The 17,074-nt window shown below is 36.4% G+C and overlaps 1 protein-coding gene across 2 annotated transcripts in view; it reads left to right on the top strand.

Moving 5' to 3' along the window:
* Window positions 1–17,074, top strand: part of AKAP6 (A-kinase anchoring protein 6) — a 481,595-nt gene that overhangs the window by 239,967 nt on the left and 224,554 nt on the right. The window lies entirely within an intron of this gene.

Raw genomic sequence — 17,074 nt, 5'->3', positions numbered from 1 at the left:
CATATTAATTAGAATGTCAACTTTTCACTGGCATTGTTCTGACAGAAATTCTAATCTGTGTTTAAACAGGAGTATATGAACTTTATTTCACATTAAGTGTGCTGTCTTAATTTTCTTGATTTAATATTTTATGGAAAACACACATTTAGTTTTTGAGGTCCCAGAGGGCATGGGGGCATAAAAAGCACTTTAAGTCTCCGTTACTTATTGAAAGCCAGGCTAGGAGAGTCTGAGCCAAGATCTCTTGGGAGTTGAGCATTACACACCTTTAAACTAAAGTGTGCTCCCATTCTCAACTCCAGTATCCCAGAGATCCTTATTTGGCATCCTTATGTTGGACTCTATCTCATTCGAACCCAAAGCCATCCACTAGAATTTTCTGTGATGAGGGATTATTTTATGTTGCATTGTCCTATACAGGTACCTCTAACTACAGGTGTCTGCTGTGCACTTGAAATGTGACTAGTGCAACTGAGGAAATGAATTTTTAATTTTAATTAACTACATTTAAATTTAAATTGCCACATGTGCCTAGTGACTACTGTATTCTATCTATCCTTATAAATTGCAGCATGTTTTAAGGTGAATTATAGGCGTCTGTATCTGTCTCATAATGACATTCTCATCCAAAATATGAAAATCAGGATTTACTTTGCTGTGGATCTCTACACTGGAGATTCATAGAAGAGGGTCCTTCTTAAGATAGTTCTCTTCAGAATAGCCTTGTTTCTGCCTAATGATATATAACACTTTCTTTGACAAGTTTTCTCATGATCTTTTCTGATTATGTTGGTGGGAATAGAGTTAGTTTAGGGATATCTTCTTTGTCTTAGCTTTTCAAATAGTAAGAGACTGTGATTACTGGATATTAAGTCACAATCTCAAATTTCACTTCTGAAATGATGAATAAAAATGTTTGACAGTTGTTAAAGTCCTAGAGTGTGTGAATTGTTACTAAGTAATACTTAAGGACAGTCGTGGGCTAGGATGTAACTCAATGGTAGAGCACCGCCTAGCATACACCAGCCTCTCAGTTTGATCCCCAGAACTGTGAAAAAAAAAAAAAAAAAAGAATCATTAATAGTTACTGTTCATGATTGTTTGTTATTCTAGACACAGCCTATGGCTCAAACATCCTTCAAATAGATTCTGAGTTTTTTCTGTCTGTGTGTCTATATTGTCCTTCTGACCAATGTTGAATATTGTCATTTATATTTTTATTGCATTTCCTTGCTGTCATGCTGAGTTAATATTATTATTCTCAAAGAGAAGGCAAAGAAAGTTTACCTTCTCTTAAAAGCAAATATATGAGTAAGCCTAGAGATTTATATTCCTTACATCCTACATAAATGACTTGCTTCTAACAGGTGGGTAAGTGGTATTTGCAAGTTATCCAATAGTAGAGATAGCTACGCAAGTTTATTTAATTGCCTTTATAGATTCTATAACTTAACATTAAAAGAAGAGAGGAGCAAGCCCATAGAGTGAGAGTCTCCCCTAATACAATATGTTAGAATAGCTGGCACCCTCTAATGTTAATTGTAAAAAAAAGCAAATATAAAAATCATAACAAAAGTTGTACATTTATATTTTGATACTTGATTCAATTATTTTCCATGATGGTAACCAAGGGTTTTTACCAACGCAAATCAATTAAAGCTTTACAATACCTTTATTAGAGATATGAAGGAGCTTTATTTTAACAGTAAAAAATACTGTGAAATTGCAATGATACATCAATGATTTTCCATGATAATTAATCTTCTGCTTGCAACCTGGCTGCTCCTTTCAAAACTACAATTCCTATCTTTTTAGAAAATGACATTTCAAGAAAATGTCACTTTGGAAGTGTATTTTGGGGGGTATTGAAAAATCCTTTGAAAATCACTTTTAAAGTAGCATTATATTCTTGAATAGAATCAGTTCTCTGTTCCTTCCCTCACCTCTGTCTTTCTACCACTTTTTAAAAAACTGTTTTATTGAGAGGTAAAATTGTCATATGACAAATGGTATATTTTAAAGTATACAATTTTATGTTTTGGACAAATCTGCAAAATATACATGCCCATAAAATAATTACTATAATCAAGATAATGGACATATTCCATCACCCACAAAAGATTCTTTATGACACTTTATAATTCCTCTCTCCTGCCCTTCTCCATCCTCTCTTCCATTCCTCAGCAATCACTGATGTGCATTATAGCATTCTTGGATTATTTTGTACTTTCTAGAAACAAACACTATGCATTCTCTTTGGAGGGATTAGGTCTGGCTTCTTTCATTCAACATATTTATTTTGAGATATGTCATGTTACTCTTGTCAGTTTCATTCCTTTTTATTGCTGAGTAGTATTCCATTACATGGATATAGGACAGTTTATCCATTTACATGCCGTTGGATGTTTAAACTGTTTTTCCCCACAATCTTTTTGATTGGTCACGTTTGAGCAGAATGATAATAAATAAAAGCATAGTGAATATACATCATAAATAGCTCTTGGCAAGCTCTTAGATTTTTTCCTTTAAGATAATTTATTAATGTTTACCATTTAAAAGGATCTTCAGAATTAGACTGCTTAAGAGTAAAGCAGCAGATCAGGCCAGCAACTACCCCTCTAGAGATTCTATTTCATATCCATTTGCTCCTGAATTGATAACTTTGGTCTCCCAAATTCTTTTCACACATGCTTTGTTCACCAAATGACCACCACAGTATATGCAGTCAGTCCTAGGAAAACAAACCAGAAATTCACTTACCTATAGCCTGAGTTTCTGATGGGAGAAGGTGAAGTCAAACTTACACCAGATAGCTGTGCCAAGATTTAGGGAAAATGACTACCCACAGGGGCCCCTCTTAAACTTTCATAGGCGGCACATGTTTTGATGGGCAAACATTAACTAACCATATAGTATTAGTCTTGGAGAAACCACATTATTAATGGAGTTTGATGAATAGGAACAGTGGGAAGGAATGGTGACTATGAATTCAAGTTCATCTGTATCAAGCAACTGTGATTGCCAGGAAATTATTTGTTGTTAGGAATACAAGATAAATGAACTTAGTTTCTTTTTTTTTTTTTTTTCAGGGATTTTCAATTGAAGGGAGAAAAATCATAGGTTGTATGTAGTCTTTTGTAGACCCTTTAATAGCTAACATAATATTCATGTTCAGGAAACTTTCTGTAAGATAAATGAAGCACTCTTAGGAGTATGGAGAACAATTTATTTATTGGTTCTTCCTGGGGATAGAGAAGGTTTAAAGAGTAATTTGATGTAGGCCTCAAAGGACATGTATAATTTTGGTAGGTGGATACAGGAGGAGTGAAAATGGAAGGAAATTTTATTGGATAGGTAAGGTAGGTATGTTGAACCATCTGGTGTGATGAAGACTAGGTTAGAGTCTTGCAGGTGGGGCTGATGGTGAAGGAGATTGAATGACTTTTTAACAGATTAAGTTTTTCTCTGGAGGCAATAGGGACTCACTGAAGGTTTGGTTTTATTTTGAAATAAAATAATTCATGTCATGAGAGTGACATGAATGAACCATAAATGTTATAGGGTAGGGTCAGCCTGGCATAATTAACTGGGCTTAGAGGAGAATAATTATGGGCATGATAGAAAATGGGTTTGAGTATACTGTTTGATGTACTAGTACAGGCAGACAGTTTTTGGTTTTAAAATTTTTTTTTGACTGACTGTATAGATATGACAGTAGAATTCAAAAAGTAAATAGAGCAAGGCAGTAAGATGGTGAAGGTCAAAAGTAAGTCTCCCCTTTCCTCATGTTTCCTCAGGTACCAGGTCTTCCTTGAAGCAACCACTACTCCTTATTTCTCTATATAATTTCATAGTTATTCCAAGTATTTAAAAATAAATGCATATATGTTCTTTGTTCCCTCAGTTAATATTAGCAGTAGTGCAAACTCAGTAAACATAGAGCTACATCCTTTTGAATGACTGCACAGTATTCCCTTTTATGAATATATGAATATGTCGTAACTTATTTCAGCAATCATTTATGCTGGATATTTAGGTTGTTTGTAATCTTTTTTCCTATTACAAATGATGCTTTAGTGCATATGATTTGAAATTCATCATCTTGCAAAGAATAAATATACTTTTGCATGTGAAATTCCTGGAATGAAAAGTTATGCACATTTGACATTTTCATGTTTTTGCTACACTCTGTGATAAGAGACTTTGCTAGTTTATACTCAGCAATGCATGAAAACATCTATTGCTGCACATTCCTGCTATCAGAGTATTGGTTGAACTTTGTCACTGGGACTAGTTACAAATGGCATCTTATTGTGTTTTAGGTGTGTATTTCTTATATTTTAAGTAGAGGTAAGTATCTCTCCATATTTTTTACTAGTCCTATGTGTTTCCTTTTTGAAAACTATCTGCTCATTTTCTTGAGCCTATTTTTCTTGCGTTTGGTCTTTGGCCTTTTGTTTTCATATTACAAGAGTTTTAAAATATTAATACTACTTAATCAGTTGTCTATAATGTGAATAGAAATATTTTTAAAAGAAATATTGCAGTGGTTATGTTCCAAAAAACCCACAGATAACTAACAATTTGATGAATCCAGAGTTAGACAGACCTGGAAAGCCAGATCTGATAGCATATATAGGTTTCTACCCTTGGCAAAAGCACACTTGGATTCCAGTCCTGGAAAGAGCAGGGTGTCCTCGGGAGTTTTTCTACTTACATGTGGAAGGAACAAGCTTAAGATCAGGGAGACTGTAGTTGAATGGTAAATTAAAGAATGATTAAGCAGTAAGAAATTCAGAGTGCCAGTGTTAGGTGAGGGAGGTAAGAATAGGGAAAGGGGTAGATTAGAGAAGGGGGGCAAATCATACAAGTCAACAGCTCCCTTTTTGAGGCTCACTCTTGTGTGGTATGAAATATCATGACTAATATGTTATCCATTTGCTTTTGTCTCCCCCAAAGCTACTAAGTCCCACTGCCCTGCATCTGACAGTCTGGGAAAAATGTGAATGTAGCTAAGAATATAGAAGTTGCAGAAAGCTTCAGTGGGAGTGGAGTGGGAACTGAGGTTCAAGAGCAGTTCTAGGGAGTGAGTGTGTGAAAATAGGTTATGTGAACATTACAAAATATTTTCATGGAGAAGAAGGGGCAAATGTCCTAAGAGTGCTCTGAGTACGAGGGCATTGATGAAGGTGGAGCAAACTTTGTCTTTCGCACAACTACCGAAATTATCGGACTCTAGTTTTAAAAAGCCTTACATTCTACTCGCTAAAATAATCAAAACATATAAAGAGTATAAAATTAAAACACTTTACCCTCCCTTAAGTAACCAAACAGTTTGTTCTATGTCTTTCTGAACCTTTTTATGTAAAAGCATACATTCAAGAATTTTAAAATTCATATTAGACGTACTGTTCAACAATTTGCTTTTTGAACCTAAAAAATATCTCAAATATCCTTCCATAAAAATATGAAGATCTGTATGTTTTAGAAGCTCCTCAGTATTTTATTGTGTGAATGTGCCACAGTTTAATTCTTTCCTACAATGATGGGAATTTAAGCTTCCTCCTTATTTATGACTTTGCAAATAATACTTCATGAACATGCATAATTTTAACATCAGTTGAGAGTCTGCTTTTGGTCCTATTAGTGTCTGCCTACTGCAGCAACTCAGGAATTCCATGTAATGAGAATCTGTCACACTCTTAACACACACTCTGAACAACTGTCACTCCATGTCCTGAAAAGTGAGTAGGATCCACATTTATATGTGTATGTGCTTGGTCCATGTTTACAGGGGTAGACTTGTAAAACACACCTCTCTGAACTTTTTTGTTCATTTCAGGATTAATACCTGCAATTTGAGTCGGTTGCCACAAGGTGACAGAGCAGCACAAAAATTCATTATCTTGGTACCTGTGAAGAGTTTGACATCTTTTCCTTATTGTGTCATTACCCTGAGTATTTATAAAAAACTGGCTAACAAAATTCCTAGTAAAGATATTTGCACACATTTGTCATCCATAGTTAGATCTTTGTATTGTATTTCTGATAAAATAACTTTCATATGTATCATAAGAAAAACCAATATACTTCTCAGAGTTTTTAGCCATACAAGAAAACTTCCCAAAATACTTGATGCTGTTTTCTTTTGTGTATTCTTCTGTCTCCACCTTTGCTCCATGTTTCATTGCTTGAAGTTAAGAGATGACACAGTTTTCTTTTTTCCACTTCCTGGTGCCCACCTCTCCCACCTCCCTTTCCCTGCTGAGATGATAGACAAGCACAGCCTGGGCAAGTTGAGCTTCGCAAGAACAGCAGTAACCATGCATGCAGTGCTACTCAGCTAATGTGAGGCAGTCAGTCAAACTTCAAAAGCCAGAGCTGTGTGGCCATCCTGCCTTCCGCCTCTCTCAGCCTCCATGAGCAGGTTGGTGGCCTCACAGGAGCTTTGAAGTTCCATTTGCTTGTCTTCCTTGATTCCCATGAGTTTAAGGTGAGTGAGGGTTTCACAGGAAACAGTAATATTACTTTTCTTTCGGGAATTTGAAATACTCAACTCACAGCCTTGAGTTATTAGCTTTGGTGGATAGTGATAGAAGGGTCTGTCAGGAATTCATGGCATTCAGGCATTTTGAGGTTGATTTGTGGGGAGGAAGTGGGGAAGTAGGTATGGTAGGAGGCTCATTTTGGACATGTGAAAATCCTGGACCACATTCCTTCACTCATATAATTAATTCTGTATATCTAGGAGACAAATAGTATTGTCTTCCTTTTTCTTTTAAAAAGGATCCTTGCACTGCATAGAGTACCTAGGAAATACACTTTCTACCTGAGTTTAAGGACTCTTGGGCCATAGTACTTAGCAGTTTTAATTATTTGAAAATTATTGGTGCCCAGTTTACTCATGTATAGTTTTATTTTTTTAAAGGAATTAATGACTTTATTTTGTTTGTTTTGTACTGGGGATTGAACCCAGGGACATTTTACTGCTGAGCTGCATCCTCAGATCTTTTTATTTTTTATTTCGAGACAGGATCTCACTAAGTTGCTGAGGTCCTCTCTGAATTGTTGAGTTTGGCCTTGAATTTGCAATCCTCTTGCCTCATCCTCCTGTGTTGCTGGGGTAATGACTTTTTAACTAGATGTCAGGAAATGCTATATTTATTAAACATTTCCTAATTAGGGCAAGGTATATTAAGCCATGAAGAAAAAGTTTGTAGATGGGCCTTGTACTATGGGTTCACACACAGGCCAGAGAATGTTGTGTCTGGACAAAAAAGTCACATGAGCTAGGTATAGTCACCTTCTATCTTTCATCCTGTGTACCCCATGCACAGATCCTGCTTATCCACTGGGTTACCTGGAATTTTAGAATCTTAAAACAATTTACTTGGTAAATAAAGTAGAAATCTTAGATCTTTACATTAGTCAGAAAAAATGTCTGTCATACTTATTTAGGGTTGTTGTGAAGATCAAATGAACATGTTGAATGTGAGGATGCTTTTTTTTTTTTTTTTTCATTTTAAGGAGTTGTACCCTCTTCCTTGAATTCCTGAGAACATATGGTATGAGAAGCCCAGGCCTTCTTAGAGAAGTTGAAATTCTTCCCACCTACCCACCCACCCCTCAATTGTTCTCTTGTGGCTGTCACAATTTGAGGGACAGCTTATGTCTCTTTGGTTTTCCTCTGACTCCCAGACTTGCTCATACATGATAGATACTAAGAAAAAAATCTGCTTAAATTAATGAATGAACATTTGTAAAAATAATATTATAACTACTACAACAGAAAATTCTCACTAATGTTATAAACCATCAAATGATAACCAAGTATGTCTGCGAGTTATTTTCTCTAACATTTACAAACCAAAGTGGTCTGATCACTGGGCTTTCTGGGTACTGCCTGGTATATTTGTGACAAGAAAAATAACTATAAAAGGGGATCAAGACGGAGGGAGGAGGGGAGGGCACGAAAAAGTAGTGAGGAATAAAATCTGTCATATTGTGCTAAGTCCATGTATAAATATACCACCATGAATCATACATATAATATACTACTACTACTAATAATAATAATAGAAGGGAGATCAGTGAGTAGAGTAGGTGAATAAGGGGGAAGGAAGGGACTGAGACTGATCAAATTATGTGCATGTATGAATATGGCATAATGAATACCACTATTATGTATAATTATAATGCATGGATAAAGTAAATAAAAAAAGAAAAACACCTATAGAGGAAAAATGGGAGTTTTTCCTTCAGTTTTTAGAATATAATTAACCCTCTTTGGCAAAAGAACACAAAGAAATAAAAACATTAATACAGATATTACAAGGGTTAATAAAATTCTACAGGTTAATGTTTCAAAATATGAAGACTATATGACTAGACAGGATGTTAATGACTTGACATTACAAAATTTATTAAATTTATTTTTAAAGTGGTTTGGTTCCCCCTCTCAAATACATGAAGCTTGTGGGAGTTGGAATAGATCTGCCCCAGGCTGCCAAACAAAATTTTAATAGAACTAGAGTCCTTCAGGGATTGTCCTAAATCCACATAATATTCTTAAGTCCTGGTGTTTGCACTGGGACCTGTATATTAGCAGATGTACATGTGAATAATATACTTATATCCATCCATCACCCTGGTGACTCCACATCTGTAGGGGCTGCTGCACATCAATTATTCCACCTCAGGGGGTAGAGAGATATTTGGGCCCCCATTGACCTCCTTTTCAATCAAGGCCTCTGAGCAGTATGTTCTGGAAGTCAAATGGTCCCTTTAGACAGAACCTCTGTTTGCGAATCCATTTGGCCTAATGTGGCCATGCTGAGAAGTCAATGTGATTACCTGTGTCAGGTGTGGAGGCGGCATCCAGAGAAGCAGATGAAAATTCCGTCACTCAGAGCCACCATCAGCATTCAGGATCTCTCTCATCTATCTAATTCTTGCATAAGATATTAGCCAGTCTATCAGAAAAGAATGTCAACCTCAGTAAGATGCATCTACTTTTCACACAAAAAAGCAACTGTTTGAAATAAATTATAAGTTGCTCAAAGAGCTAAATGCCCTTTGAATACTTGGAATAATTTTTGTTATTTGAGATTTCAGGAAGAATTCTTTCCCAGAAAGAATGAGGAATTTTGTTTTTATATCTTTGTGTCTTTGTTTTAATGGAAAACAAAGATTTTATAATGTGTATCTTTTTAATCAAACATTTGGAACTTCTTTTTCAAATGTACGGTGTTCTTTGAATTTTTTAAGCTTCTAAGATTAAAAGGAGGTGTGTTATAGATTGTCATAACTGATAAGTCAATGACAAATGTAGCCACTTCACTTCATTGGGGAAATACACAATTGTGGCAGTGGCTGACCATTTATTTAATTACATGGTAAGTACCATATGATGAGAGGGTAAAGTTAAATTGATGATATGGGCTATCTCAGCCAGGGTATAGTTTACATGGCAATTAACGCTGGGATCATCTAAGTGTAATTGGCAAGTAATTTTGTAAGCGAAGGAACATGACAGCTCATTTACATGGTGTTCAATGAGTAAAATTTGGGGACATTTATCAACCACTTCTAAGTGAAGAATGATTGCACCAATATCTCCCAAAATGGTGTAGGCTGTTTGAAAATTATGTGGAACATTTTTGGTACAAATCTACATGCATTCACTCTCCTGCACATTTGTTAGATATATGCAATGTGTCAGGCACTGTTCTAGGTACTGCGGATACCAAAAATGAGTGAACACAGTTCTACTTTCAAGGAACTCAAATATGGGAAGTAAATACATCTATTAATAACTTTAACACAACATAGTAAGTGGAGGTTTGAGCTCTATAGAGGTACTATGGATGTCATAGGAGGGCAAGTTGGTAGGGTAGAAGACTGTCAGGGAAAGCTTCCTAGAGAGAGTGACACCTGAGATGAGCTTTAAAAGATGTGAAGGACTTTGCCAGGGAAGGGTTTGCCAGACAGAGTGAAGCGTGAACAAAATCTTGGAGGAACAACTCAGCTGGTGTGAGATGGAAACTTGAAGCAGTTCAGGAACATTTCAAGGCAGGTCTGGTCTGCAGAACTGACCTGGTAAGGATCTTAAGAGTCCTTCAGTCATGCTAGGGACCTGGACTTTATTCCATAGCCTTGGAAAACCACTGAAGAGTCTTAAGAAGAGTCTTTGTCAGAGTTGTTTGGCAGACAGATCATTTTGTGAATAAGGACAATTATTGTGCTTCTACCATGTGCCAGACTCTGTTCTACATGTATCAATGCATTTCATCAACCCCATGAAGAAGGCACTAACATTTTCACTTCATGGATGGAAAGATGATGGAGAAGTCAGGATTTGAACCCAGTCTGTCTAGCTCTAGAGCCCTTACTTGTCACTAGTACACTTCCATCTCATGTCGAAGCTCCCTTGACACAATTCACTACAATTCCATTTATTTGACCCCTCCCCCACTCACTCACTAGACTGTGGACTCTGTGAGCACAGGGATCATGTTCATCTTGTCCTCAGTCATATCCTTCAAGCTTCCCACAGTGCCTGGATCTCCACAGGCACACAACAAATAAGGGATAAGTGTAGTTTTGAAGGGACCATGATTGGGGCTTCATAGTCACCTGAACAAGGAATGTTGATAAGTCTAAAGCACTTTAGTCAATATGGAGAGGTTAGGATGGAGAAATAAATTGGCTGGGCTTGGGTGATTGATTGGACATGCAGATTTTATTGGCATATTCTCACAGTGCTTCTGATTTCTAGTTCATACACTGGAAAGATGATTTAGCAATAGAGTCTGAAGAAGAGGGAAACTCATGCTACTCTTCACAGAGATCCTAAATTCCTGAGAAGAAGTGCTGTAGATTTAAGGTGAAACGTTAGAAGGGACTTACCTGGAGATGGTTAAAAATGGAAGGGGACACATCTGCCTAGGATGGTTGAGGGATGGAGCTGCCCTGGGGTAGATGAGGGGTTAGATGGCCTTTGGGATTCTTCCCTCTTTGAAAATTCTCTGGTTTAAAATAAATAAAAATTTTCCCAAGTTACCTATCTTAAACTGCCTAGATTTAAGGAAATAAAAATCAAGACATTCAAGGACTGGAAAATATTGAGGTCCAAATGCCTGGATTACAGATAAGGGAACAGGAAACCCAGAAGGGTTAAATGACTTGTCCAAGGGCACAGACTGATGGAAAGGAAGACCCAGATCAATGGCTTCTCAGCCCTGGGCATGCGCTTTCTCATGTTTCAGGTAATAGCATTTATGTTTGGGGTGTCCCTGTGAGTAGGCCTGTACTGAAGAAAAGAAAGCAAATGAGACTTGGTAATTGTCCTTGGGCACTTAGAGGGCCTCACAATATGGGACATAAAGTACCAACTACAACCTAGAACATTTGAAAAACAGAGAAAATGAATTAAAATTTTATATGAAATTTTTAGCCTCATTCATTGGCATGCACTGTTTCAATGCTTCACATTCAATATCTCTAATTCTCACAATAACTGGAAGTTAGATAGTATTGTTTCCATTTTATGTTTCAGAAAAGTAAAGCACTTAGAACTGGCTCTGTGAGATCAGATCATGATAACTCTAAGTTTGCTCTAGAACAAATGATGTCAAGATTCTGTGTTTCCTTATAGTCATCTTTTCCCATGTACTGAGACTACTTACATGGCTAGAATTTTATTGTTGATAATTTTTTTTGGTACTGGGGAGATTGAAACTGGGGATGCTTTATCTCTAAGCTATGTCCCCAGCTCTTTTTATTTTTCATTTTGAGACATGGTCTCACTAAGTTGCTGAGGTTGGCCTGGAACTTGCAGTCCTCTTGTCTTGGCCTCCTGAGTTTCTGGGATTGCATTCACGATGGCACCCAGCTGTAATACAGTTTTGAATTTTCATTTTTTGCTTGTAGCATGTTCTACATATTTGCCATATGATTGCCTGTTCTTCATTTTAATGGCTATATAACGTGGTATTGAGTTTCCAGAAGGTTCTTAAATGAATGTTTACCCACAGAAATTTTCCAATTATTGGTACACATGGCATTTTGAAGGTGTATTTTATGTTTTGAGGACCAGTACGTCTGACCATCCTCAACGACTGGCATCGTGGAGAAGAAAAACTGTTGGCCTCCACATGGTGATGATAGCTCCTTCCCTACCAGGAGCCCATCTGAAAATGTAGAATTGTGCTTGGCAGAGATGTCCTGAGGCACGTACAGGTGGCTTTTCAAGCCTCACCTGACTGGACACACATTCTTCCTCCTGCTCTTGCAAAAAGGCATGTTTTCATTTTCTTAGGGTAGCGAAAATCTTTTGTGTGAAGAAAAAGTGTCATCAAGTGTCTTATTCATCGGCATATATACCATCGCTTTAAAATGACAGTGGGAGTAAAAGTTCATCAGTTCAATATGTCTTTCACATTTGGAGACTCCTGACTAATAACCTCTGGTATTTATCATCAGAACAGCCAAAGAACTAAATTCTGGCACACACTGTTCTCACGCACTGAGTAAAACTTAAAAAGACAGAAGATTTTCTTCATTTTTCATTTTTTCCATTCATTTAAAAAAAGCATATCTTTTGTTAATTAAAAAAATGAGCATGCAGATACATCTGGCCTATATTATCACAGCAGCCTCTTAAACGGCCTTTTTGTCTCCAGTTTGCCCTTTTAAAATCTAGTGCAACAGCCAGAAAGATCTTTCTGGATCATAGATCTGCACTGGTCATTCTCTCATGTCACTGGCATATTTTTCCATGGTTCTTGAGGGCAAGTCCTTTGTAGCCACAGCTGCTATCTCCCTTGCCTCTCTGTTTCCCTACTTCATGCTACATTAAAGGGTGTCCCTAGACCCATGTACAAATCAGTTCATTCTTCACAAGTTCCACACCAGGCTCTACAGAGTAGTTTGGACCCCAACATGGACCCCTACAGCACCTACTCAGCACTTATCACTCTCACATGGAATGCAGCCCACAGTCTTATTTTTGCTTGGCTGGCATAATCTTTAAATTAAAATCAAACAAACACACTTAAATCTCATTGGACAAGGCATATTGTTGTTCAGTTTGCTTAAGGCTCCACAACTCTATATTATACACCAAATCCTAATTACATATTTATTCTGTACTGGGTTGTATAAAGATACTTGTTCTTATCTATTCCTCAGTAGACTAGACTGTAAGCTGCCCGAAGACCAGGATTACTAACTTTATTATCTTTATTATTGCTAACTTTTATATCTGTAGACCTGACAGAGGTTGATCAATAAATATTTATTGTATAAATGTATACCTTATAAATATAAATTTAGGTCAGGAAAGACTCAATAACTCTATCCTCTCTGTTCACAGTCATTACAAGACTTGTAGAACTTTGGATCTAGCAGATATGAACAGTAATCCATAGAGGAATGTCTGTGTTCATGATATGATCTGCTAAGATGGGATCACTTAAGACATTTGAACCTTTGTGATTATTCCCCCCACTTCCAGGAGATCCATGTCTATTCTTATGATTCCTCATACGTAGTCATTCTTTGTGTTTTATTATTGTTTCATTTGCATTAAAGTATATATTTGCTTGGTTTTATTTCATGTCTGTGTGACCATCAAATAGTGCCATTCAGAAATATGCATGTAAGTCCCGTGCTATGGCACATGCTTGTAATCTCAGCAGTTCTGGAGGTTGAGGCAGGACGCTTGTGAGTTCAAAGCCAGCCTCAGCAACTTAGAGAACTCTAAGCAACTCAGTGAGATGCTATCTCTAAATAAAATACAAAAGTAGGGCTGAGGATATGGCTCAGTGGTTCAGTGCCCCTGAGTTTAATACCTAGTACCAAAAAAGAAAAATTATGTGCATGTAATAGGATTAGATGTATTATTTTTTCTACTTTGTAGGGTCTTATCATGACCACAGTATGATCAATGGGCATACCTGAATTGACTCTTGCCAAGAAGTAGTATATCCAAGATCTATATAAGTCATGCCAGAAATTATAGTAATGTAAGTGCCCATTAGTTAACCTCTGATGTATCATCTTTTGGATAATTCAGTATTTGTTTCAGTCATTGACTTTTTCTACTTTCTAGTTTTTCTCTTTTAGTCATTCAGTTACATGCTGCTTTAAAGACACTAAAAAAGATTTGGTGTCCCCTAGGACCCAGATTACTCATATTTATGGAATTTCATATAATCAGTGACATCGGATCTTGGTACCTGCCTGTGGCAATGTTCTTACCATAAATTAAGTCTCCAGAGAATGACCCACATTTTCAGGGAGTGGTATAGATATTGCAGAAAGAACATACACCATATGTCATTTCTGAGGAAATGTGTTAATGGCTCAAGAATGGAAATGTGTCCAAATATCAAATTTAGGAAAAGAAAGCCTTTTTATCTCTGCTTCATTCTCTAGGGAAGAGGTGGGGGCAAAATAGGGAGAGCTTATTACAGAATCCTTTAGCAGCCAGAAATTTCATTGACAATTTTGTTAATATGCCTGCTTGTCTGCCTTCTCAGAGGCCTGTTGTGAATTCCTTAGTTTATATTCATAGTTAATGGGTGCACCTGAAAATCAAGCAATATTGTACCATTTGGGTAATAGTTATGTTAAATGGTTCTTTTATACAACATTAAGCTTATCAGACTTTTTCCTAATAATAAATATCTTATCTTTTCCAATTTCCTAATCAAATGCTTCCACATCATCTTGAAGCACAGCCAGACCCAGCTGTATCTATTCTATATTTTGGCTTCAATTATGTCAAAATATCCAACCTACTTATAGCTCCTAAGGTTCTCTTTTGCTCTATGACATAGGCCTGATGCTCTTTGCAAAAGCTCATGATCACCAATCATCCAACCCAAATTTGTTGTAAGTAAATAGTATTCATAGAGAGCCTTAGGCCAAATTTACAGTTGTAGAATCGATTTTCCCCTAAATTTTAATGCTCTTCAGTTGATCTTAGATATTTCTCTTTTCCCTGTTCCTTCTTCCCGAAACACACATGTATTTTATTCTGCATGGCATTGCTACAGCATTGAGGATTTTCATGACAGTGGTAAGAAGTAAACACACCCATGTTTTGACTATAAAATAAATATTTAATTTTTCACAGATATAGTATTATTTGGATTGACCAGAAGCACCAGGCTTCCTATATATTGATTTGTTTTATTTTATTCAACCAAATACTGGTAGCTAAAACTACATTACGAGGAATGGTGAATACTCTTTCAGAAAAGTTAATATTGTTACTTACTGTCATATTTGGCTGATGTTATCACTGTATCTTACAACAGAAAATCAGATGCAAATTGATTCTTTGCTTTTGAATTTTTTTAGTCAAAAATTATTTTTATACTTCAAGGTCTATCTCTATTTTCTTCATTTCTAGGTTCTTTTGATAATTCTTTCTGTATTCTGCACTTTTTAAAAAGACCCCTTTTCTCCATGGAGAAAACGAGAGCCCAGACTCGCCATTAAGCATCTAAATTGACTCAGGCTGTACTTTGTTCTCCTAGCAACACGTGCAGTGGCCCTTTGATGCCAGAGGCCTTGCTTTATAATGTCCAAATCTCTGTTGCCCGACTTAGTGACAGAGCAGGCACAGTACATGGTTTCTAGGTGGTGAGTGAATGAATACCTAATTTTACAACTTATGGTTGTTTACCTCTTCAATCTGAAACTCATTCCAACCTGGATTGGATCATTTTGAACTTCTGTCAAATATTCTTAATACCAAGTACAATGCAGTATATATACTGTTATTCAATGAATGTTTCATGAGAGCAAAACATGTTGTTTATTTTGAAGCCCTGTCATGAAGAAGCCAAAATTTGGCACATAGTTATTTCAAATCTATGCTTGTTCCAATTAAGTCAAGGAATGAATTTTTACCCTGAAGAGTAATCATTGATTAAACAGATTGGTTACTGTGATTACTCTCTCTTGAACTTCCTGTGGCTGGAATCTCTTATAACATTCCAGAGGTGGAGAAATATTTGGCAAACCATCTGTGTTTCTTAAAATATTTATTTATTATTTTTTGTAGTGCTAGGGATCAAACTCAGGGCCTCACACATGCTGGGCAAGCACTGTACCACTGAGCTACATCTCCAGCCCTTAAAATATTTAAATGGAAACCTTCCCTTTAGAGAGCATTATTGATCAAGTTCAACAGATGTCTACTATGCTTGCAAACAATTATTGAACACCTTGTATGTGACAGGAATTGAAGAGATATGTGAAAGTGGCAATTCTTCATGTTACTTATAATTTGGTAGACAAAGATAGAAATAAAGCCACATACAGTATGATAAATTCTACAATAGAAGCAGGTATCAGGAGCAGAAAGAAAGGAGTGATTAACTCTGCAGAGGCATTAAGGAAGCCTTCCTGAAAGAAATTGCTCTTGAGTTAGGTTTCAGCCATGAGAGCAGTTTTTGTCTTTTAGATGACTATCATGAAGGGAAAATACCCCTGATGTACTTGATATATTTATTTGTACAGCAGTGTAATATTATAAAGAATAATCTTTTAAAAAGCAAAGATTTGAGAAGCATTTGAATCCTCAGTATGGCACCTAAATTCACCTCCATGTTCTGTGCTTTTGGAATATCTGAGGGACAGCTGAATCAAACCCTACTGTATTAATGAATTTATATATGCACACATGAGTCTAATATATTTTCTGCTGCCAATTTTTATGGTTTCATAAATAGTTCTATCACCAGCACTTCTAAAAAATGAAGAAAAGAGCTCATATGTGCCGGTAGAAATTCAGTGTATTTTATAGAACACTGCTACTCTTGATATAGCCTACGGGATGTGACTTTTCATAAAAGCTTAATGAATTTCCAGATTTGTCAGCTGTTTCCAAACAGATGCACTGTGCTAATCTAATGGAAACATTTTGAGCCCAGATCCCAAATATCAATAGCTTTTAGTATTGCAAATTAGTTTGTCTATTGGGGGTAAATTGGGCTGTGTGGTTCTTGATAAAAAGAAGCAAGTAATTTTGTATGGATGTTTTGTGTGCAACTGCCTT

This window comes from Sciurus vulgaris (genome assembly GCF_902686455.1).
Source record: "Sciurus vulgaris genome assembly, chromosome: 2".
Classification (NCBI taxonomy): domain Eukaryota; kingdom Metazoa; phylum Chordata; class Mammalia; order Rodentia; family Sciuridae; genus Sciurus; species Sciurus vulgaris.
The sequence above is the reverse complement of the archived record's forward strand: the minus strand, read 5'-3'. Positions and strand labels throughout refer to the sequence as shown.